The 23,051-nt window shown below is 43.5% G+C and overlaps 1 long non-coding RNA gene across 2 annotated transcripts; it reads left to right on the top strand.

Annotated features, from left to right (window-relative positions):
- Positions 1-3,306: 3,306 nt before the first annotated feature.
- Positions 3,307-21,962, top strand: LOC140272820 (uncharacterized). Of its 2 annotated transcripts, XR_011907977.1 has the most exons (4): positions 3,307-3,605; positions 15,571-15,671; positions 16,897-17,099; positions 21,683-21,962. It is a non-coding gene; the product is annotated as an uncharacterized lncRNA (long non-coding RNA). The 2 variants fall into 2 exon arrangements; XR_011907976.1 differs by having other exon boundaries at positions 16,897-21,962.
- Positions 21,963-23,051: the final 1,089 nt, after the last annotated feature.

The raw sequence follows: 23,051 nt of genomic DNA, 5'->3' as shown, positions 1-23,051 counted from the left end.
CATCAGTAGCCCCACAGTTGCGTTAAATATCCCCTGTAAACAATGACGAGTGGGAACTAATGAGCCAAATCATGAGGCCTGGAAGCCACCTACTGTTAGGAAATAGACATAGACGTATTCATGATAACTGACAAGAAAATAAAGCTCTGGCTTCACATATTGAAATTTTATTTTCAGAGAAACAACATCGTCTCTGTCCTCAAAATGACAAAAATTTATAAAATAAACAAAAACTGCACTTATGCAAACTTAAACATGCCTGCACCAGGTTCTAACTTAAAATAAAGTGCAGTTCTGTGTTTTTGTTTTATCTTGTGTTCTGAACATAATAAGGCGGCTAACATATGTTGTATGACATGTTGCAGGAATGTCAAAGAATGTATTTCCCTTTGCTATGCTGCTTAAAACTCAAAGATATAGTGGAAAAATTAATAATAACCTGGAAAAGAGGTAACTAAGATCACAAATTAATAAAACATTAAAAAAAACAACACTCCAAGGGGTACATGTTTTTTTTTTTTTCCTGAGTTGTCTGTCTCCGTCTTGTCTCCATCTTTGGCAGTTTTCTGAAAGAAATGAAGAAGAGCGAGAGGAGACTATTGTTTAGTTTAATTACATATTACATTACATGATAGATGAACTCTGTTCATAATGTGCATGAAACAGTTTAGGCCATCTGCTAGGCTAATTAAATAATTAATTATGCTTACCTTAAGGTTCAATCTCCAGCTCTGAGTCACTGTCTGTGAATGAGCTGTGCTGCAGCCATGCGTGTCGATGAAGAGGTCCCAGTAGAGGTGTGTAGAATTCCTTCCGTTAGCTCTCCTATAGCTGCAAGTAGCCACACAACAGTAGCTATGTGCTAACAGAGCAATAGTACACGTTTGTTCATTAATTCTTCTTAAAGTATTGGTGAAATAAAGACAGATAATGCCTTATTTAGAGGCTGCATCGTCCCTGCCCTGTTCACTCCGTTATATGGATATACGCCTATCGCGAGTTATCTAAATAGCTCCCGAAGGACGCCGACATTGCCAAACTGTTCTCGGTGAGTAGATAAACGTATTTCATGCCAGAAATAAGGCCTAGGTTTAAAAATACCGGAGTTCCCCTTTAAAATTGGCACATCCACCTGCCATCTTCACATACTCTGATATGTGCATGAGCCCATTAAGGGTGCCTGTGTTAAGTCGGTTTCATAGTTTTGATTAGATTTACCTTGGAAAACACACGTTCACAGGATGCATTTGAATGAGGAATCACTAGTGCATCAAGGGCAAACTCTCCCAGTTCCCTGAACAGGTAGGCAGATAGGGTAAGGGTGTCTTGCCCTAAGGTCCTCCAAAGTAGAGAGATGGTGCCAGAATTCATCCACAGTCATTGTTTTAGTGTCTTCATTAATGCTCATGAGAGGCAATCTCCTCCACTGGTCATCGATGGCTTGGAATAGCATCTGTTGAGTCAGTCAGACGTGGCAAAAGTCTCATGAGTGGAAACAGGGAGGGATACTCAGCTCATGCTCTTGCATCAGTCGCTGTGGCAGGGGACAGGCATGCAATGTGGACCAGGAGGGCATCATCAAAGTCAAAGCGTTTCTTAATTTCTCCGCAGGCAACCTGGAGAAATTTTTGACAGCGCATATAGAAATCTGTCAGGGTGGCTGGTGTATTTTGACTGCTGGACTTTCTGCATCACTTTTACATCTAGTTACATTGTGTTGAGTGGTAAAAACTGGTGGTAAAAGTGGTAAAATTGATCTGACTCAGGGCTGTGTGTAAAATGTAGTCTCGTTGCATGAAGGTCAGTAGGAGATCTTTGTAGGTCTCACACATCTTGCTCCTCAGTGATGTAATAACCACGCCTACACTCTGGAAATATTGATTGAGGTCTGTAAATTTGGGCTGAGCCCACTCCAGAAAGTAGTCATACAGCCAGAGAGACTCATTGTTGAGTGCATGATAAATATTCTCAGCAGAATTCAGTCTGGCATCAATCCACTGGTCAGTGAAAAAAAGCCGGAGGGCAACCCATGGGCAGATATCCTTTTGACAACTTCAGTTAGTGACAGCCATCGTCTGTGAGGGCTTTAGTGTTTTGTGGGGTTCAACATGGCAAAAATCCTGAAATTCACAAAGTTTAGCCACATGTTTAGCATTCTTTTTAAATTATCCATAAATGTCTCTGGCTAAATCTTCACCCTGGCGAGGGAGCTGCTTGCACACCTCACTGGCACACAGGTGTAAGGAATGACAGATACAGCGATGTATGGTGATTCCTGGCAAATCACTTCTTAGATGAGTGGAGACAGAGTTGTGTCGTCCCATCATGGTATTACAGCCATCCGACCCAAACCCCACAATGTTTTGAAGTGGGACATCTGCCTCTGTGAATGATTTCATCATTTCTTTGTACAGCCTTTCTGAAGTGGCTCCTTCTCTGAAGATTTCTTTTTTCTTCTGGAAAGATCTGGACCAGCTTCAATAAGTGGGTCTGAACCCTGTTTGTACCCTCATCAAAAAACGAACCACAATACAGAGCGTTTTGACATTTCAAATGTCAGTTGATTCATCAATCAGGATGCTGAATTTTTTTCTCATCAGAATTTCTGACACTCTCAAAATGGCAGTCACCAATAACATGCTTTGCTATGGCAGTTGCCTTTGTGTGACCAAGTGACATGTTTTGTGCAGTTTTTGAGTCACTAAATATGTCCTTGATAACATCCAACAGATGGTCTGTGGCCCTCATTGCTATATTGTGCTCTGCTAAAAACCCTACCAGTTTGACCTGAGCGGTCTCTACCGCTGTTTCCAGCTTCTCCTTTTCTGATGTTCTTTGCAAACATTGTGTTATGGATTTTTGTGTTTTTTGGATATGCTGTGGTTTTTTAATACAGTTAATTCGGCCACCAGCTCTGCCTTGCAGCACCGCCAAAAAGCTTGTTTTCCGCGCCTGCACCAGGTCTCAACCACCCGGCATATTGGCTCTCCCACTCTTTCTGATGTGTTTATGGGGGGACTCTCCCCCGTCTTCTTAGCCTCTCCTTCTCCTCCTCCAACCCCTGTTTCACTCATTTTCTTCTCCGCGCTTTTTCCAGACCTGGCCGGTGCTCTGCTTCTTCTCTTTTCCCTCACTCATGGGGCAGGCGCAGCGGACTATTCAGCCAATCATGGCCGTTGTTCTGAGGTAAACGCATATACGTCACTCGTAACTCATATAGAAAACTACGATTGGCTTGAAACTTGTCACATGGAAATGGATGCCTTCAGGGTTCACAAAAAAATCCGACAGACAGTTGCGACAGGCTGATTACAACCGATTACAACCACATATTCACGGAATGGTCAAATTGTCCTTTTTTAGGATTATTGATTATTGATTGATTATTATTACATTGTACAAAGACAGTAATTATCGTACACCTGGCTACACTGGTTGCAAGGCTCTTTGCGCCGTATAAGACCAGCTCAAGTCCAAATTAGCCGAAGAAGCTACACACACTGTCTGTTGTTTGGTTGACGACAAGGCGAATGTAGTCCTAAGCGTATTGCTTAGACCGGACCTTCTGTGTTCAGTAATTGGAGAGCAAAAAGTGACATTTTCAGGTCAGTGCTAAACTAGGCATTTACTAAAAACCAAAAAGTTTGTACTGTCTGTGGCTCGTTGAAATTATTTGCAGTTCTACTCGGCATTTCTTTTTATAGTCATAAATTGATTTTCATAGTGTGAATCATAGGCCTAGTTATCACAGGTTTATTTGCTTAGTTTTAGGTGAGTCAATATGAGTTATGATTTATTTTTATTTTTTCTCCAGAGAATGACAATGATCCCATGATCATAACAAAGAAAGTGATGGTGGTGTTTCTGAAGCTCCAAGAAGGGGAAGCTTCGAATTTTTAAAAATTGTTGGATCTAGACGCAGTCGACATCTGACATTGTCCCAGCACTGGATACAAAATGGCCTATTTGAAGGATCCATCAAAGATGATTGGACAGGCTACAATTTACATAAGGCCACTTCAGCAAGATCTACCCTTAGCTTGTGTAGGCCTACATAAATGTAAAGATATTGTGAGTGAGGATAGCTGTATAAGGTGATATCCTGTATAACCGGCTTGCTCATTTGCTTGCACAGCAGCCTTATAAGGAGATATCTCTGAGAAAGACATGTTGTAAAACTAGGACCGCACCCACAACGGTCTTCTGAAAGTAACGCCTTATACCAGTACACACACGCACACACATAGAGGAAGAGACAAGATATTGACGCACACACATCTCATAAGGCGGAGACTGAACTCAAGTCTATATAACATCACACCCCTAGACAAAGACAGAGCTTTTCCGTACTTTGTGCTGTTCGCATGCATTGTACTGAACTGTTCTCCGCACTTTGCAAACTGCGTAAATAAAACTGTGTTGATTCTTATATCGTCTCCTCTGTCTTCCTCCTTCACTGCATCAACGGACTCGGAAAGAGGTACAGGTTGACCTCAACAATTTTGGGGGCTCGTCCGGGATGTGGTGAGGAGAGGACGGAGTTCATTCGGATAAAAGATTCCTTCACGGTGACAGAGACGGGACACGAGCCGGCACGTTAACACAGAGGTAAGCAGAACCTGTTTTATCAAACTCTGCACATTGAATATCTTAAAACAACGTGTCCTGTCCTGAAACTGGTGATTGAATCAGCAAAAGACGATAAGAGTTAATGTTGATAACTGCGTGAAATTATAAGATAAAAGTGAATAGAAAAGAGGATAAAACAGACTGTCTTTGGTCGTGGCGGACCCCACCGGTTGCCTGACGAGGAACCGGAAGCCTGAGAGGCTGCTGGGTTAGAGTCCCGGGGAGGTGAAGACACCCCGAATTCTACTGGGTTTGAGTCCCTGGGGTTAGAGTCCCCTAAAGTAGTATACTCTACGGAGTTGGGTTAGAGTCCCTTGAGGTTATACTCCTCATAAATTCTTGAAGTCTGTTTGGGGCTAGAGTCCCCTATACTAGAGTACAGGAACAGGGTTCCTGAGGTATTTTTTCTATAAATGCATTTTGAAAGAGTGTGTGAAGATTTTAACGTGTTTTGTGTGTTTTGTATTTGTTTGAGAGAAATAAGGAGAAGCGGGCTGTGGGAAAAATAAAATTCTGAGGTGTCTAAAGGTGAATGGGTACATAAAACGGTGTCTTGACAAACTCGACAATCAGACAGAGGAAACCTAACGGTGATAACGTAATCTGTCTGAGCCATCGAAACCTAGCGGTGCTAACATAAGTGGCTTGGTTTGTCAAAAGGGTCAGTTGCTCGGGTGTTATGCCATACAAACTGACTGGCCGTTAATAAATCATCACCTTACAAGGCCTGTTGCTCGGACGTACGTCATACAAACCTGTGGCCTCAGAATTTAGAACAGGAGAAGTAAAATGGAGGGAGAGTTTGACAGAGAAATAGATGATGGGAGATGGGGCCCAGGTATGGGTGCCTGGAGGCCCCTCGAGCTGCAGTTAGAGAATACGTTAAAAGCAGCAGGGGCAGTGTTACCTAAAAAGGGTAGGGACAGGAAATTAGCCGACATGAAGGGACAAGTGGAACAATTGGTGAGATATAAGGGCAAGAAAATGTCAGACCCCGGTCCGTTAGGGGCCTGGTTGTGGGAAAAGGAGAAAGAATGTAAGGTGAGGAAAGAAGAGCTGGCAGAGCAGGGACAAAAGGCAGGTGTGCTGCAACGTTCAAAATTAAAAAGGAGGCGAAAGAGCAGGAGGAGCGACGACGGGGCTGGTCTGAGCTGGCGGTCTTCTGGCAAAGTGTGAGACATCTCCATGAGAACGCAGGAAAACCAGGAGGCAAACAAATGGTAACTGCACCTGACACTCCTACATGCCCACCTCCATATGCACCGCCTGCTGCACCGACACCAGGGTTATATCCCACACTATATGTGACTAGTGGTACACTTCAGGTTGGAGCCTCAGAAGAGACACTTGTAAGTGACAGTGTGACTGACGCAAGTGCAGCCACTCCTACAGCATCAATCTCTGAGACGTCCGTAAGGACAGGGACGACGTCCAAATCCTCTTATAACCCCTTCACAGGTGATAACCTTTCGGCGCCCCCAGACCCATTCTCGCAGAGACGGGCAAGGGAACAGGCTCCACAGCCCACGGTAAAACGAGAAGTCACACCACAGCCACGGAGGCAGGTCAGGAGGGGAAGTGAGATTTCAGATTGTGAGGAGGAAGCAGAAGCAGCAGGGACAGCTTCTTTTCAAGGAAAGGGACAGTGGGAAGGTGAAAGACAAGAAGTACCAGTAAGTTTTAGCTTGGCAGGAACATGGAGGGAGGATGATGAAGATTCAGCCGTCAGGAAAGAGAGAGAGCTAGATGAGTTATGTCGGAGAGAGATAGAAGAGCTCTGTCAAAAAAAGGACAGACTGGTGAGAAGTGTAGAGAAAGGAATGAAGGTGGCAGAGGAACTGACAGATACGATAGGCAGAAGAGTTAGCCAGCGCCGACGTGGTGGGACAATCCTTCCGGTCACAATGTACCCACTAACAACAGTACCAGGACAAGGTGACCAGTACCGACCATTTACTATAGGGGACATACAGGCCATAGTGGAGAAACTACCACCTGTAGCCGAAGGTGGAAATCTGTGGCTCAGCAAATTGGATTCTCTGACGGCAGGACAGAAATTGGCATTGGGGGACTTTAGAGCGATTGCAGGACGATGCATGACGGGTGGGGACATGAGAGAAATTGAGACTATCGCTCATACAGACAGAGTGACAGATGACACCCCTTTCACGCATCATAGCACTGAAATAGGGAAAGCAATGAGAGATAAATATCCACTACCTAACGCCACCGTAATGCCAAAGATGAGATGGGACCCCAAACAGAATCCAAGGGAGTATGTGGATCAGAGCAAGGATTTATGGTTGAAACACACAGGATGCCACCCAGGGAAAGCTGGAGCTCAGAGGGAGTGGTTTAGACAGGCTATACTGGATGGAGTGCCGGAGAATGTCAAAATAGCCATGGTTAATAACCCGGACATGCTCGGTGCTGAATCACATGTCTGGGAGAAACACTTAATACACCACCTCACCCGTGCTCAAGATAATACGCAGAAGGAACAGGATGACTTAAAAGAATTGCAGGTTCAGCTGTTAAAATTACAATTAACGGAAGCCAGACAGAAATGTAATGATAAAAATAAAAAACAAAAAGGGGAAGCTGCGAGGGTCATGTTGGCTGCCGAGCCACCACAGGTTCCTGATTTATTTCCGGTCCCACCATGGGTACCGCAGCCCCCATCAGGCGGGAGAAGACATGGGGGAGGACCAATGCGTGGTGGAGGCTTTGGGGGGAGAGGTCAGGGACTAAGGGGCGGTACAGGAAGAGGACAGTCGGGGGAGACTCGTTGTTGTTATCTCTGCGGAGATCCTAATCACTGGATAAGAAACTGCCCACATAATCCAAGAGCACAGAAAGGTGTGGATAGTGGTCCTCCTGGGAGAGGCAGGGGTCGCGGCTCCGGACCTCCTGTTACTGCACCTATGTATCCTCAGCAGCCTTGGGGAGCAGCTGCTGCTGGTCAGTTCCCATTGTGGGACAATGGGGAGAACTCTGACCAGTCCGGTCAATATTGACACACCCCACAGAGACTCTCAGACAGCATCACTACGGCAGAACCGATGCTGTCAGTTCAGATTGAGAAAAAAGATCTGCCTTTCTTGGTTGACACCGGAGCCACATGTTCCACATTGAAAGCTGTACCATCTGGTTCCCTGTCATCACGTACCATCACGCTTATGGGCTTCTCTGGGGAGAAAAAGACACTGCCGTTCACTAAGCCGCTACTCACCCAGGTGGGAAAACAGACTGTGACACATCCATTTGTACATTCACCTTCTGTACCGATGAACTTGCTGGGAAGAGATCTCCTGATAAAACTGGGGGCCACGATACTCTGCAGCGCCGATGGCCTGGTTGTTGTCATGCCTGATGGATCTCATTTGCCGTGCTCTGGACCGATGGAGAACATCACTGGTCAATATCTTGTGCAGCCAGTGAATGAACAATACGCGGACATATACTGGGGTCTATTACAGCCGGAAACATCTGAGCGGCGTGGTATCCTCTCGGCTTACCTCCAGTGGAAACCCTGGATTTCCCAACTCGAACCCTATGTCTCACCTCCAGATTCCCCCCATGTTACTCTATTTTATGATGGGTTACAGACAGATTGGTATCAGGAAAATTTTCAGGACCAACTTGAAGGTCGAGATTGGCAAATTAAGACACATAATATTTATGTGGCGCCTGAAGGCGTGGCGGCAGGTGTTGCCCTGACCTCTGCACAACTTCCCTGGTATATGATGGCAGAAGAAGCGGCCCCACATGTATCATTGGCATTACACCCACAGCATCAGGCAAAAGAGCTAGGGAGTATTGTTAAACGGGCACTCCTACAATCCGATTGGGTAAATACACGACTTCCACAAGTTCAGTATTCTGCGCAAGCTCGCACATATCGCATTCAGGTTTCAGGGGAAGATACAGTCACATTAGAGCATGCACAGATCTCTAGACATCATGGCCGTGAATGTACAGATCACGTGGAGGCGGCAGCTCTACTCGCCAGCCTCCCTGAACACCTATGGGCACAGGGTCCGACAGATGTTGGACAAGTTAAGTACAAGCCCATTACATTCCAGGTGCGTGTGGGTCCCCCTATTTGGATAAGGCAGTATCCTCATAAACCTCAGGCGGAAGAAGGACTTAGGGTCACTATTGATGGCCTGTTACAAAAGGGGGTGTTAGAACCCTCGTCCTCAGAGTGGAACACACCCATTTTACCTATTGAAAAGAAAGGGACAGGTAAATATCGCATGGCACATGACCTACGGGCAATCAACGATATTCTCCTCACTCCTACAGTTCCTGTTCCGAATCCATATGTGGCTCTAACCAATTTGGATCCTAAACATGAGTGGTTTACCTGCATTGACTTGGCTAATGCATTCTTTTGTCTTCCCTTGGCGGAAGACTGCAGGCACATTTTCTCGTTTTCGTATCAGCACAAGCAGCTACAGTACACCAGGCTGCCACAAGGGTTCGCTTTGTCCCCAGGGATTTTTAACCAGGTTCTAAAAGATATCCTGAGTGATTGCCCATTACCAGAGCAGGTGACTCTCGTTCAGTATGTAGATGATTTGTTGTTGGCAGCGCCCACTGCGGCTCTGTGTTTGGAAGCAACTAAAAATGTCCATTTACATCTTGCAAGAACAGGGTTCAAGGTCAGCAAAGCCAAACTTCAGGTTGCACGGCGGCAGGTAGCGTTTTTGGGCAGGCAAATTTCCCAAAAAGGAGCAGGGCTCTCCCCTCAGCACAGGTCTACTATTCTCCATCACTCTAAGCCAGTGAAGGTAAAGGACATGTTGTCTTTCTTAGGGTTGACGGGCTATAGTAGGACTTACATAGCCAATTACACCGGCTTAACTAGACCTCTGCGGGCCCTAGTGAAAGAACAAGGCATGCGCAACCTGTCAGCGACCCTGAATTGGACTCAGGAGGCGGAGGAAGCCTTTATTGCACTAAAACAGGCCCTCTCCACAGCAGCAGACCTAGCTATACCCGATTATAGCTTACCATTCTACTTGGATGTCTCTGGAACAGAACTTTGCACTAATGGCGTCCTGTTCCAGAGAAAAGGGGGTGAGAGAGTAGTACTAATGTATATCAGTGTGATGCTAGACAATATGGAAAAGCGCCATCCTATGTGTACACAACAGGCAGCAGGGATAGCAAAGCTCATTCAAAAAACTGCACACATTGTCATGGGACATCAACTGCACATTCTGACCACACATAGCGTTGTGGCCTATGTGAACTCACAGACTTTTACGCTGACTGCTCTGAGACAAAGACGACTGAGCAAAATTCTCGAGGCACCAAACCTGACTTTCACTCATGAAGGCATAAACATGGCAGACCAGCTAGGAACAGGTGAGCCACATGAGTGTACGGACAGAGTGCAGAAAGAGGAGAAAGTACGACTGGACCTACAAACAGAACCGATACCAGGGGCCAGAGAACTGTACACAGACGGCTGTTGCTTCAGGGATGAACGAGAAGGACTGAAAGCAGCATATGCAGTTGTAGAGGACGTCCAAGGGGAACTGATCACACGACAAGCAGAGAGACTGGAAGGACAGCAGTCAGCACAAAGAGCAGAAGTACTGGCAGTAATAGCAGCACTGAGGCTAGGGGAAGGGCAGGAAGTAAACATTTACACAGATTCAGCCTATGCAGCAGGAGCAGTACATGTGGAACTGAAACAGTGGTTGAGGGCTGGATTTCTAACCGCAACAAATAAACCCATCAGACATGAGGCAGAAATGAAAGAGCTAGCGGAGGCCCTACTACTCCCGAGCAAAGTAGCTGTTATCAAATGTAAGGGCCATGAGAAAAATGACTCACCTACAAAAAAGGGAAACGACGCAGCAGATATGGCAGCTAAAACCACGGCAGGATATGTGGTGAAGGCGATCCTCATGTGCGCTGAGACAGAGAAAGACACAGACATGACCGCACTGATAGCTGAGCAAGCTGCGGCCTCTCCACAAGAAAGGACATTATGGAAAGCGAGAGGGGCGACAGAAGTACACGGCCTCTGGAGGGGCCCAGATGGACGACCTATACTACCTCCAGGGATCAGACAGACAGCGTTGGCGGAGGCACATGGAGTGGGACATGTGGGGGTAGCTCAAATGATGAGAAATCTAGAGCACTGGTGGCATCCATACCTAAAGGACATGGCCAAACATTTTGTGGGGTCATGCGAGGAGTGTCTAAAGTACAATGTCAGACCAACAGTGAAACCACACCCTGGATGTTATCCATTGGAGGTAAAGCCAGGGAAAGAAATCATCATTGATTACACAGACATGATCACACCGGTGAAAGGGTATAGGTATATTCTGATGTGTGTGGATGCATATTCAGGATGGCCTGAAGCATGGCCTACCAAGAAAGAGGATGGTAAGTCGGTAATAAAATTTCTGATCAACCATTATATCCCCAGGCATGGATTTCCGGAAAGGATCAGGTCAGACAACGGCACTCACTTCAAAAACCAAGAGTTGCAACAGGTTGAGGCCATGCTAGGGCTAAAACACAAGTTTGGTACTGTCTACCATCCACAATCACAGGGTAAGGTTGAGAGAATGAATCAGACAGTGAAGAGCAAATTGGCTAAAATCTGTGCACAGACCAAAATGAATTGGCTAGATGCGTTGCCCTTAGCCTTAATGTCCATCAGGAGCTCTGTTAATCAGTCCACAAGGTTTACACCACATGAGCTCCAGACAGGGAGAGCTTTTCCTGGACCTCAATCTAAGTTGCCAGGAACAGGACATATTGAACAACACCTAACCCACAAAATGTATTTCCATGAACTCCAAAGTCTCGTTGCAGAATTTTCAAAGCAGGTGGCGAGTAGCAGAGGAGAGGGCCAACCAGCGCCGGCTCCAGAGGCTGAGTGGGTATTGCTGAGGGTCATCAAAAGAAAGTGGTCGGAGCCAAGGTGGACAGGGCCCTATCAGGTGACCGAGAGGACCTCCCACGCAGTCCGAGTCAAAGGGAAAGGTGATACGTGGTTCCATTGGAGCCAGTGTGCTGCGGCCGAGGAACCTCAACGCTCCCTAGCAGCCACTCACCAGGCGCTGACAGATTTGTACACTGTACCAGCTGGTACAGAGGAAAAGACCACCAACCAACAAGGGGCAGAATAATCCCCTGGTGGCATTTTGCAGGCAGAAGTAGTACACTTCTGCCTCCTTGCAACGACATCATTTACGAGCAGGAAGGGTGTTAGACCCGGGCTCCAACTCAACCCTCATCTGGAAACGTCAGCCCTCACCCTCTTCATATTACCAGCGACTGACTTTCCTTAAAGAGCACCCGGAGTTGTGCTTCTCAGAAGAACGGGACCAGATGACGTCATCGCAGTTGAATTCTTTTATTTTTGGATTTGTTATACTCATAATCGTGTTTGCTGGGGCTTTGCTTAAACTTGCTCTTACAGGTCATACCAAATTATAATCATGTTAAGGTTTGCTATTTGCTAAGGAGTTGGGTAATGTTGACAAACTATAAGGTTTTAAGCTCCTCTAGGGGTAACCCCGCCTAGAGCACCCTGACGGATAAGGTCTGACTTACCAAGAAAGTTTTGCTTGCTATTTTTATCATACTTGAGACACAGTGAAACATATTAGAATGTTATTGTTTGGGAGTTGGAAAATTCTCACATGTTGTGCAGCCATCACGTGCGTGATTGTCCCCCTGATCTTCTGGTTATGTGAACCCAGTCCTGCACACAAACGACCCAAACGACAAACTCAAAAACAAGATTTTTGTTTGAACCAATATGGCGGCTTGGAGTTGAATTACACAGTAGGCTCCACCACAGCGTTTCAATTCGATTTGTGCGACGTTATTAAATGCGGAGGCAATGCAGCGGGTTGGAGAGGATATGATGTTTATCTCTGTGCTGACTCCTTTGTAAGTGAAGATTGCGCAAGGCGCCGAACGCCAGGTGGCTCCACGTGGTGGAAGCGTCTGTGCCACTCGTGGGGTCAGGCGGTGGGTTATACAGGGCCATGGATGCCCACTTATACGTATGGGAATGCAACCAAAGCTGCGAAAGTCGCCTTAGCCAGAGAAGGATGGGTTAATGATAAGCAAGGTCTGAACCCTCTCATGTTATCAATTGATAAAATGACAGGCGGATTTCACCCGGAAGGGCAAAATCATGACAAAACAGTGTATTTCATTCTCGGGGTGGAGACCTCAGGTAATGACCCTCAGGCTTTTGTAAAAGTCAATTCCATCACACCACCAGTCAATTTAACTAGCACCCCTTCGCCAGACACAACTGTAAACCCACCAGTTGGACAGGATAAGAAACTGGCCGAATCGGTAATCCAAGACAGCAATTCTAAGTTTAAGGTAATTGACTTTTCTCAACTGAAACCCGCAGATGTAGTGCGTATGGCCACTGGCGTCTCAGAGGAAAATTTATGGCTATCTTGGGTAGCTCAAACTGCTCAGGAAAATAGTAAAGGAGATTGCGTGGCCTGTGCGTCTGCGCGCCCTAAACTGGTTACCGTCCCAGCTCCTCTAATTACTAATGACACATCAGGGTATCAATGTATGATGAATCTCACTTGGGGCAGAGATACAAGCTGCCAGACTCTGGGCAGTCTTTTCCCACCAATTAGCAACAAGACTATAGTTGGCCCATTTACGCCAGAGAAGGGTAATGGGTCTTATGTGTGCTTTAACATTACATCCCCGCGCTGCACGGTTAATCATACCAAGCCATCACCCGATGTTCAGTTAGGCGCTATAGATCCCTCATGGTGTCGGGGGATGAGGCCAGGTAATGAATTAGGAGGGTGGGCGAGAGCAGGATTGTATTTCTATTGTGGTCAACCTAAATTACATGTCAGGGTCCCACCTCACAGCACGGGAGTGTGCGCGATGGTCAGATTACGTACTCCTCTTATCCTGTTAGGAGATAGGTTAAGACATTTACATGGTGAACGGGACAGCAGTGCGGCTTTGACTCGCCGACGACGTCGCCATATTCTTACACGGCGCAGCACACACAATTTTGATTTATCAGTTGATAACCCCACCTACATGGATGCTATAGGAGTACCACGTGGAGTTCCTAACGAATTTAAATTGGCTGATCAAGTTGCGGCAGGATTCGAGAATATTCCTATTATAGCGGCCTTCTTTCCGGTGACTCCGAATAAAAATGTGGATCGGATTAATTATGTACATTATAACGTGTTGCGACTGACCAATTTGACCAGGGATGCTGTTGCAGGTTTGGCAGAACAGACAGCTCCCACCTCGCTCATGGCGGTGCAAAATAGGATGGCCTTAGACATGTTGTTAGCGGAAAAAGGTGGTGTTTGTGCCATGTTTGGTGATATGTGTTGCACATTTATCCCCAATAATACGGCTCCAGATGGTTCGGTATCGAAAGCCCTACAAGGTTTGCGCACGCTCTCTAAAATAATGCATGAACACTCTGGGATTGACAATCCGCTGGATGAATGGCTGACCAAGGTGTTTGGGAAATGGAAGACTCTGATAATGTCACTTTTTGTATCTCTTGCTATATTCGTCGCTATTTTGGTGACTTGTGGTTGCTGCTGTATCCCATGTATCCGTTCACTTGCCATTAGACTTATAACTACCACTATAGAGGGGAAGGCTCCCTCCCCTTTGGTAATGCCACTGCTGAACCCTCCCGATCCTGATACAGATGAAGATGATATCATCAGAATGTCGGAGATTGTGTGATCATCTTGTTGTTATCAAAAGGGGGCGTGGGGTTTTTCAATTTATTTTTAGTCATGTATTGTTACTCAGCCATTTGTGTGATCTCTTAATAGAGATCAAAAGGGGGTATTGTGAGTGAGGATAGCTGTATAAGGTGATATCCTGTATAACCGGCTTGCTCATTTCTGTGCATGCACAGCAGCCTTATAAGGAGATATCTCTGAGAAAGACATGTTGTAAAACTAGGACCGCACCCACAACGGTCTTCTGAAAGTAACGCCTTATACCAGTACACACACGCACACACATAGAGGAAGAGACAAGATATTGACGCACACACATCTCATAAGGCGGAGACTGAACTCAAGTCTATATAACATCACACCCCTAGACAAAGACAGAGCTTTTCCGTACTTTGTGCTGTTCGCATGCATTGTACTGAACTGTTCTCCGCACTTTGCAAACTGCGTAAATAAAACTGTGTTGATTCTTATATCGTCTCCTCTGTCTTCCTCCTTCACTGCATCAACGGACTCGGAAAGAGGTACAGGTTGACCTCAACAATACCTAATTTAACACTTGTGCTCCCTTCAAATAAAAAGAACAGGTGGTATCTATGGTGCAATTTTTTTTCTAAAAGGTGTTATAAAAATATATTTTTCACTTTCACTGCATTAAATCTTTTGACCAACTTCAGTCCTCCAATCAAATTTACATGTATTTCTTAAATAATTTTAACCCTTTAATGCCTGTTGATAAAAACACAAAATTATATTTTCTATACAGTAAGTGCACACTGGAATTTTTTAGGGGGGATTATTACACCCTTGGATATGTCATTAATGGACAACAACACTGATTTGAATGCTTATTAAAATATAACCCTTTAATGCTATTTTGGGAATATGAACTCATATTTTAAATGATAAAAACAAAAGATTAATCATCATGAATATCATATTTCTATTGCCAAGCAATAGTCAGAAAAGCTACAGAAAAAGGCCTCAATAGAACAGTATGGAATGGAGCCCTGGTATTTTAGAATTTGATAAAAAACTGAAAAGCTTGGAGAGTTTTGTGTTTCTACGATTAACACAGGCAAATTATCAAATTTTTAAAATTGAAAAGTACATAAAATGTACCAAGGGAAGCACAAACAAAGCTTAGTGGTGACTTTTAATCATTAATTAAAAGCCATATTTTTGTTGTTAGGAGAGCTCACGTCCTCCCTCTGGTCCAGTCATCCCCTGCATCACTTGTAAGACAGCAGTTCCTTTTTCGGAGCTGAGGCTGCACAAAGTGAGCAGCAATGGGTATGTACTTCTGAAAGCAATGTAAGGGTAGCACATTCGTTTTTTTGGTTGGAAAATGCCTCTCTTTAAGTGTTGTGCACACAAGTAAGGGAGTATGACCATAATTTTAATTTTGTTAACTTTCCTGTTAACGGTGCAGGAATGAGAAAGAGAAGAGGGAGGTCAAAAGTGAACAAAATGGGACAGCTGTAGTCAGTGACAGTCCAGTGTGGCCTTGAACATCAGCTGAGGGTGCAGTAGTACCAGCAGTGATGGTCAACGAGCAGTTGGATTACAAAGAAGCAGACAGTGGTTTGTGTCATCACAATAGAGTTGCTATAAGATTGTGTCTAACTGAAACATCAAGTCAATAGAAAAATAACACCTACAAGATATAATTAGATAAGATAATACAGTTACAGACAATTAATAACATGTAACTGGGATATATATTGTAACTGTTAAAGTATTTAGATTTTGTTCTGAAAGCTGTTTTTATGTCAACTCAGCTTTGTGACAGATTCTGAAGATGTTGGGTCTCACGTTTTTTCAGTGAGACGGACAGAATTTTCCTCCTTTTCTGTAAACTGAGAGGATATCTGTATCTGCAGGTAACATGCCAACTCATAACATGTCTCTCTGAAATATATAACTTTATTGTTGTTGTTTGTTTATAATGGAAGCTTATTAATGAACCAGCTCAAGCTGCCAAAGCTTTCAAAGATGAGCTGCTAAAGGAACATGAAACAGGGAAACCACTTAGAATGAAGATGAATATGAGGGAGTCTGAAGAGGACAGGGAACGGGAATTTCTTTCATTCTACAAACAGCAGCAAAAATGGGCATGTCCACTTCATTGAATTCTTTCTGATAAGTAATATAAAGTTTCTAAAATAAATGTATCAGTAAAGTTTATACCACTCAAGTATCTTATTTGGATTTGTTAAATGGGAGAATGGAATCCCTTTCTTGCTTGTTAAATGTTACCTAATCCAGTTACCTGTATTAGTCAGCGACTGTTTTTCCACTGTGTTATTATCAGTATTTTATTTCGGGTGATGTTGCTGTCGGAGAGGGAGTGATGTGCTACTTCATGACAACAGTGATATCCAAACTCCAGTTTGGATTCAGTTTAGACCTTGGCAAGTCTCTTACTATTTTGAAGGTTAATATGATGCACTTTTAAAAATGTATTTAAGTAGTTAATTGTTGTGACTTTATCCCCTGCTCTCTTGGTACTTTACAGGAGGGATGGGCCAAACTAGTATTTGAGGGTGAACCTGACCATCTTGTTCCAGCAGCATCACACGCACTTATTGAAAGCAACCTCTTCCAGGTTGCAGGAAGGATGTTGGCCCACAGCTTTCTGCATTCAATGGGGACCCTGAAATGGCGACTGTTGTTACAGAAGACTGTCCTGATCTGCACATCAGGAGTATCATAAAACTGGTATGTATCATAAAAGAAACTTTGTCTTGCAAAAATTATTGTTTGGGCAATTATAATAACTTGTATGGCCTCGATTCTAGCTTAAACAAGAAGAACACAAGGACACAGTTTCAGATCTTTCCATGTCTTGAGATCTTCCGGCAGTCACCAAAACAAATCGGAGATGTTTACATAACAAACCTCTTCTCCATGCAGTGCGTTCCTGCTGGTTAAGTGACACAATTCATTACTGTAGTTGTTGAAATTATAGTTATAAGTGTTGTGAACCCTGGGTTGTTATGTTAGCACTGGCAGAGATGGAAAAGGTCAAGGGTTGTGGTGAAATTCATGCTATGAATACTTAATGATATTTAGTCTTTGCCCATAGCCATATTAAAGTTCTTCAAAACCACCATTTAAAGTATGTACAGTTTAACTGCTACAACATTTCTCACTCCTGCAAATGTTGATCAGACAGTGGAATATTTAAGAAAACCCATTGTTCCACCTTGATTAAATGGGAGGCTAAAAATCACAGGACATGTTTGTTTTGTTTGTACAAGTCAGCGGTCCTGAATCGTGTTTCTCTTCTATAATATACATCTCAGAGGCGACTTTTCACAAGCGGGCTTCATTAACCATAAATAGGGACGGAGCTCCGCATTAAAAATGAATGTAAATAATGCCCATATTATACTCACTTGGAACACTCACACCTCTTGCATTCAGATGACCACGAATTAACTTGTAGCCAGGGTTTGGATGTCTTCTGTGAATTTCACTTACAATACGGTCTAACTCCTCATCATTCATAGCTGAATAGAGGTCTGTCTTCCTGCACAAACAAAAACATCAAGTAATGTTACCTTAAACGTAATATCCTTTCTGAGTGGATGAGACGACAATTCATAAACTGAAAAATCATGAATTTAGTCTAAATACCTTAAACCGTTTTGTTTCATGCACCTCCTGATGGTCCTCTTTGACACTCCGAAAATCACTGTAATTTGGCCAGCAGGTAATCCACAAAGAGCTTGATGCTCCAGAACTGCATTCGGTATGTCATAGGCCAAACCACCCGGTTCCCGTGTGTGTTGTACCAGGTGTGCCCTGGTATCAAAGAAGCGGTGGACTACTTCTTCTAAATTTGCAGTCACTCTTGCAGAACTTCAATAAGTCCCCCTGCTTGCTACATGCTCTGGTTCAGCAGATCCTGCTTCCACATCCTCTGCTAACTTCCACATCTCTCACCAACTCCCTAGAAACTTCATGAAGATCCTCCATTTTTTTCTATCCAGGTGCTCTACTTTAGACCAAAGCAATGGATTAGCGTTAGGCCCACCCACTGACAGTTTGACAATTCAAGAAGTACTGCAACACAAGACCATGAAATGTTCTTGTGTTGTAATTGTAAATGTAAATCATGGAATGTAAATATAAATCATGAAATGTAAATATAAATCATGAAATGTAAATGTAAATATTGAAATAATTGGTATTTTAATTATTTAATGACACATTTAAGTAATTATCTAATGGTGTACTTATTTATCAAATTTTGGCACTTTTAGTCCTCCATAGATTCCTGTCCTGCTGGATTTGTGTTTATTTGCTGCCATTTGGAGTGGAGTTGCTGGCTTTCTTTTTTTTAGCATTGACAATCTTCAATTAAAATATCCAGAAACAGAATATCTTTGAATGCTTTCTTAATCAGCTCTTTTTTTCGATAAATTGTCGGGAGAGGCTGTGTTGAGAGTCTGCTTACGACGGCATCTTGAGCCTGACATTTATGTTTATCCTTAGTTAGCAGCTTCAAATAGGATTCTACGTTGCTTGTTCTGGCCCCTGAAATACATTTGACCCTAGTTGGTGGCGTCTCTCATGCTATGTTTTTGACTATGGAGCTGGGTTTTTTTCAACAGTGGGTGTGTCACTGAGTGAGGAAAATTTATTGGAAATGTGAACAAGTTGGTGGTGAACTACAGGCTTGACTAGGGCTATGCCTCCTCTTCCTGACTATCACCTAGCCAGCCAGGGGTCCTGTCTGCATTCGCTGGAGGACAGCTAACGGGATTAGCTACACAGGCTAAAGAAACCTGGCTAGCAACCAGGTATCGCTAAAGGAGGCAGAGGAGTTGCTAGACATCTGACACGGAACAAGTCAAAGCAGGAGATGGAGGGAGAGAGCTGGTAGCCATGTTAAGTGAGTGAACTTTAGACACCGCTAAGAGTAAAATGTGTCGAAACACCATAGATCTATAGAAATGTGTGCTAGACAAGAACAAAGAGTGTGTGATAGGGTTTACAATGTGAAATGTGTCACTATATAAAGATATTTGGTGATATTTAATAATTCAAAAGGAGCAAAAAAGTTCCACAGAACACAACAAGGTAACAGGAAGTGATGCAATATCTTCCAGAAAAACGTCAGCAGTTACAGTCAGTGGATATCTTCACCCTGGAAGGCGCTTTCCTAAAAGATTAGTTTCAGTGCTCATGCATGTGGACAGATCAAAATCCTTGTGAGTTTTTAGGTGATAAATATGCTTAATTGGCTTCACTGGTTGCACCTGTGAAGGTGTGGGTACATAGCCTGCCTAGTAAGGCTGGCAATGTATTAATCAAGTATCACTGCTGAAGCTAGTTTTTGAAGCTCAACCCGTAGTTTTTCTTAATACTCTGGCTTTCTTTCGTTCAATAAAATCTATTTTTTTTCTCAGAAATGATCATTCACTTAATGTTGCAGGTTGTGAACATGGGTTTATAACATAAATAGGGGCTTGTTAGGGATCCATTTTCTTTTGACATCCTCGTCATTTGGGATATCCACATTTGTTTGGGCAAATAGTTATGCTGCATTTGGCTGCTCGCTATCAAAAACATTTATAAATATCTGAAAAAGATGAGACTCTCCATCCAGTATGTGCAGCAGTAGTGTGTATTTACCTCATGAGCTTTCCTTCTTTTGTTGATAATTTTATGGCTTCTCTCTTTTGATATTTGTTGCCTCTGGCTGGTTGTCTTGATGTCTTGATGTCTTGTGTTAGTTAAAGTGCATTGCTGTGTGTTTTCATTGAAGTTATGAAGTCACAATACCTGTCAGAGTCTGAAACTTTAAGTCACAATGCAGTGTAGTCAGAGTGCATTTTCCTCAGTGAATATCACATCTCAGGGTTTATAGGAAACAATAGGTGACTGAGTATGTGTACCTACTGGCAGCACAGTAACACATCTGTTGTAGAATTTCAATTTAAATCACAGATCAATCTCCATCTCCAATTACTTTGAGACTATAATTACTGAATGGGTCATCAATGTTGTCTGTGGCGTGAAAAGCAGTCCTGTTAGGGTTTGTGAATTTTATGACTTTGGATTAGTTTTTTTGGTCTTGGTTTTTCTGTGTGGTCTTTAATTAAATGTTCTTGTTTGAGTCTTTGGTATTTTGAGTGAGTAGTTTAAACTAGGATGTATTCTCTGTTTGTATTAGTCTATTCTTGATTAGCCTTTTTGTTTATAAGTCCTCTCACAGTTTGTCTTGCTATTCTTGCTTTTGTCTGACCTCAGTTGAGCACTTGTGTCCTGAGGGGTGTTCCACGAAGCTGGATTAAGGGAAAGCCTCGCTTATCTCAATAAGTCTGGCTCATTTAAGAGAGAGTTCTGTTCCACCAATGTGGCTTATTTGAATGTCAGCTAAGTAACTATGGTTGTTCATGCCACTGAACAAGCAGGCTTACGTTCGAACTGAGCTCAGCTGTGTCTCAAAGAATGTCTGGCTGGCTGATACAGACTCCTGAAACAAATTTCAACTCATCTCTTCTATAAAAAATTTGTGGTTATCATATCACCACTTTCACTGTCTCGAAAAATCAACAAATCAATCAATCAATCAGTGCCAGTGCAACTATACAAGTACTGAGCATGAAATCAAATGAAAAAGAACATGATATTCATTTAAACTAATTGATACCTTATTACATCTCTGTCCCACATTTCACAAACACCCCACCTACACCTACCCAGGACCAGACTCAGAAAAATGGGGGACAGGTCCTTTCAAGCTGCTGCTCCACATTTACAATAGCCGATAATGTAAAACAACCTACTGGCTGACGTATTTGCATTAAGTTCATCATCTCCCCCAGGCTTCCCAAATGTTATCTGTGCACAAGACTGTCACAGTCTGCCCTATCACCTTATGTTATATCACAGTTTGTTTAATCATGTTTTGTTCAAGTCATGTTTTTTCCCCTGTCACGTTCAGTTCACTCTAGTCACCTGGTTAATTGTTCACAGCTGCACCTCATGTCACTGATCACTCCCCTCACAGTATTTAGCTTCCTGGTTTACTTTCAGTCACTGCAGAATCCTCACTATCCCTCCATGCTTCGCATGAAGATAAGTCTGGTTTCATGCCTCATAGTCATAGTGTTTTTCATAGCCTTGTTTGTTTAGTGTTTTTTCATGGCCTTGTTTTGTTATAGCCTCGTTTTGTTTGTCATAGTTCTTTTTGTAGTCAAGTCATTTTGATGATCCGGCTTTGCCGCGCCCTTTGTTCATGCTCCCCGTCTTGTTTTGCGAATAAACCTTCTTTTTTGATCTAAAAGAGAACTGCATCTGGGTCCTACCTTCCCACGATCCTGACAAAGACTGTACCCATGTACGCATCCAGGCCCCTGCTGGACCTGTGGAGCCTGACTATGTAAACAGAAATTGTTTCCATAGCCTAAATGTACAGGTACGTATTGGGGATAATTGTCCATAGACTCTGAACTGGATTTCTCATTTGGAAAAACACCACATCAACCCCTTTGAGTAATGCTGAGCAATGTTACATTAATGTCCTGTGAAACCAAGCACCTCATCGTTGACTCCTGTCCTCCATGCATACAGATGATCTGTGATGGAGGTAATTTAAGTTGCAACATTGTGGCTAAATGAACATGATTCATGTTCAGAACATGATTCTAGGATCTTCCAAGCAACCGCACTGGCACAGGTGTACACAAGGTGCTTACCCGAAGAAGTGTACTTTTGAAATAAGGTGTATTTAGCATAGGCATAATTTTAGTCAGATGTAAAAGGTAATTTTAATTCATTTAAAGTGCTTGTCCTACTTTATTATAGATGGCCATAAGGCACATATTGCATCAAATTGCCAAGTCTTAACAAACGTATATATGCAACCAACATTTCTCTTATTCTACAGGAGAGTTCAATGGTGTCCTGCTTGGGGACAGAGGCTATGCATGCTGGCCGTACCCCCTCACGCCATATCCTGATCCAGGAACAAGAGGGCATTCAAACATGCACATGCTAAAACAAGGGCATGGATATAAATGAGCTTTGGCCAAATAAAATCCAGGTTCATTGCTTAAAGTTCTCAGGCACCATGGCTGACTTCTGACAGTACTATCTCGAATTAATTGTTTACTTCATATTTTGTACATTTTATCTTATGGACAACTTTTCAGGTTCAAATCTTTTCTTGCTTGATTCCCTGCAGGTTCCAGTGCCTGAAAGGACTCCGGAGGCGCATTCCCACTGTAGGAACCTGTAGCAGTTCCTATAACCTTTTCAGGAAGAGGGCCATTTTTTCGCGAATTCGGACATGCAGGAACTAGGGCTCCGTTCCTATAACCTATTTAGCTGCTGTGTCATATGGAACACATATGATGTAGGTGTTTGGTGGTTGGTAGCTACGCCCTTTTTTTACTCGTACGACATGGACACAGCCTGGGGAAGCCTGGGGAAGGGCAGCTCTTATTACGAAATTCGAGGTGGACAGTTCTTAGAACGTCTCTGTCCAAAAGCGGCTAGGGTTTCTCCTAACACAGTGAGGGACCTATACAGGGACACATATTTCCGTTGATCCTTATTGTTGTAACCTTTGAGTTAGAACTTCTTTTCTTAATTTAGCATTGACACTGTAGCAGTTAAAGTTAGTAAAGACTAAATGAACAGAGATAATTTTCC

The sequence above is a fragment of the Leuresthes tenuis genome, unplaced genomic scaffold (genome assembly GCF_036924035.1).
Source record: "Leuresthes tenuis unplaced genomic scaffold, fLeuTen1.0.hap1 SCAF_17, whole genome shotgun sequence".
Classification (NCBI taxonomy): Eukaryota; Metazoa; Chordata; class Actinopteri; order Atheriniformes; family Atherinopsidae; genus Leuresthes; species Leuresthes tenuis.
Note: the sequence above shows the minus strand (reverse complement) of the source record. Positions and strands in the feature narration are given on the sequence as shown.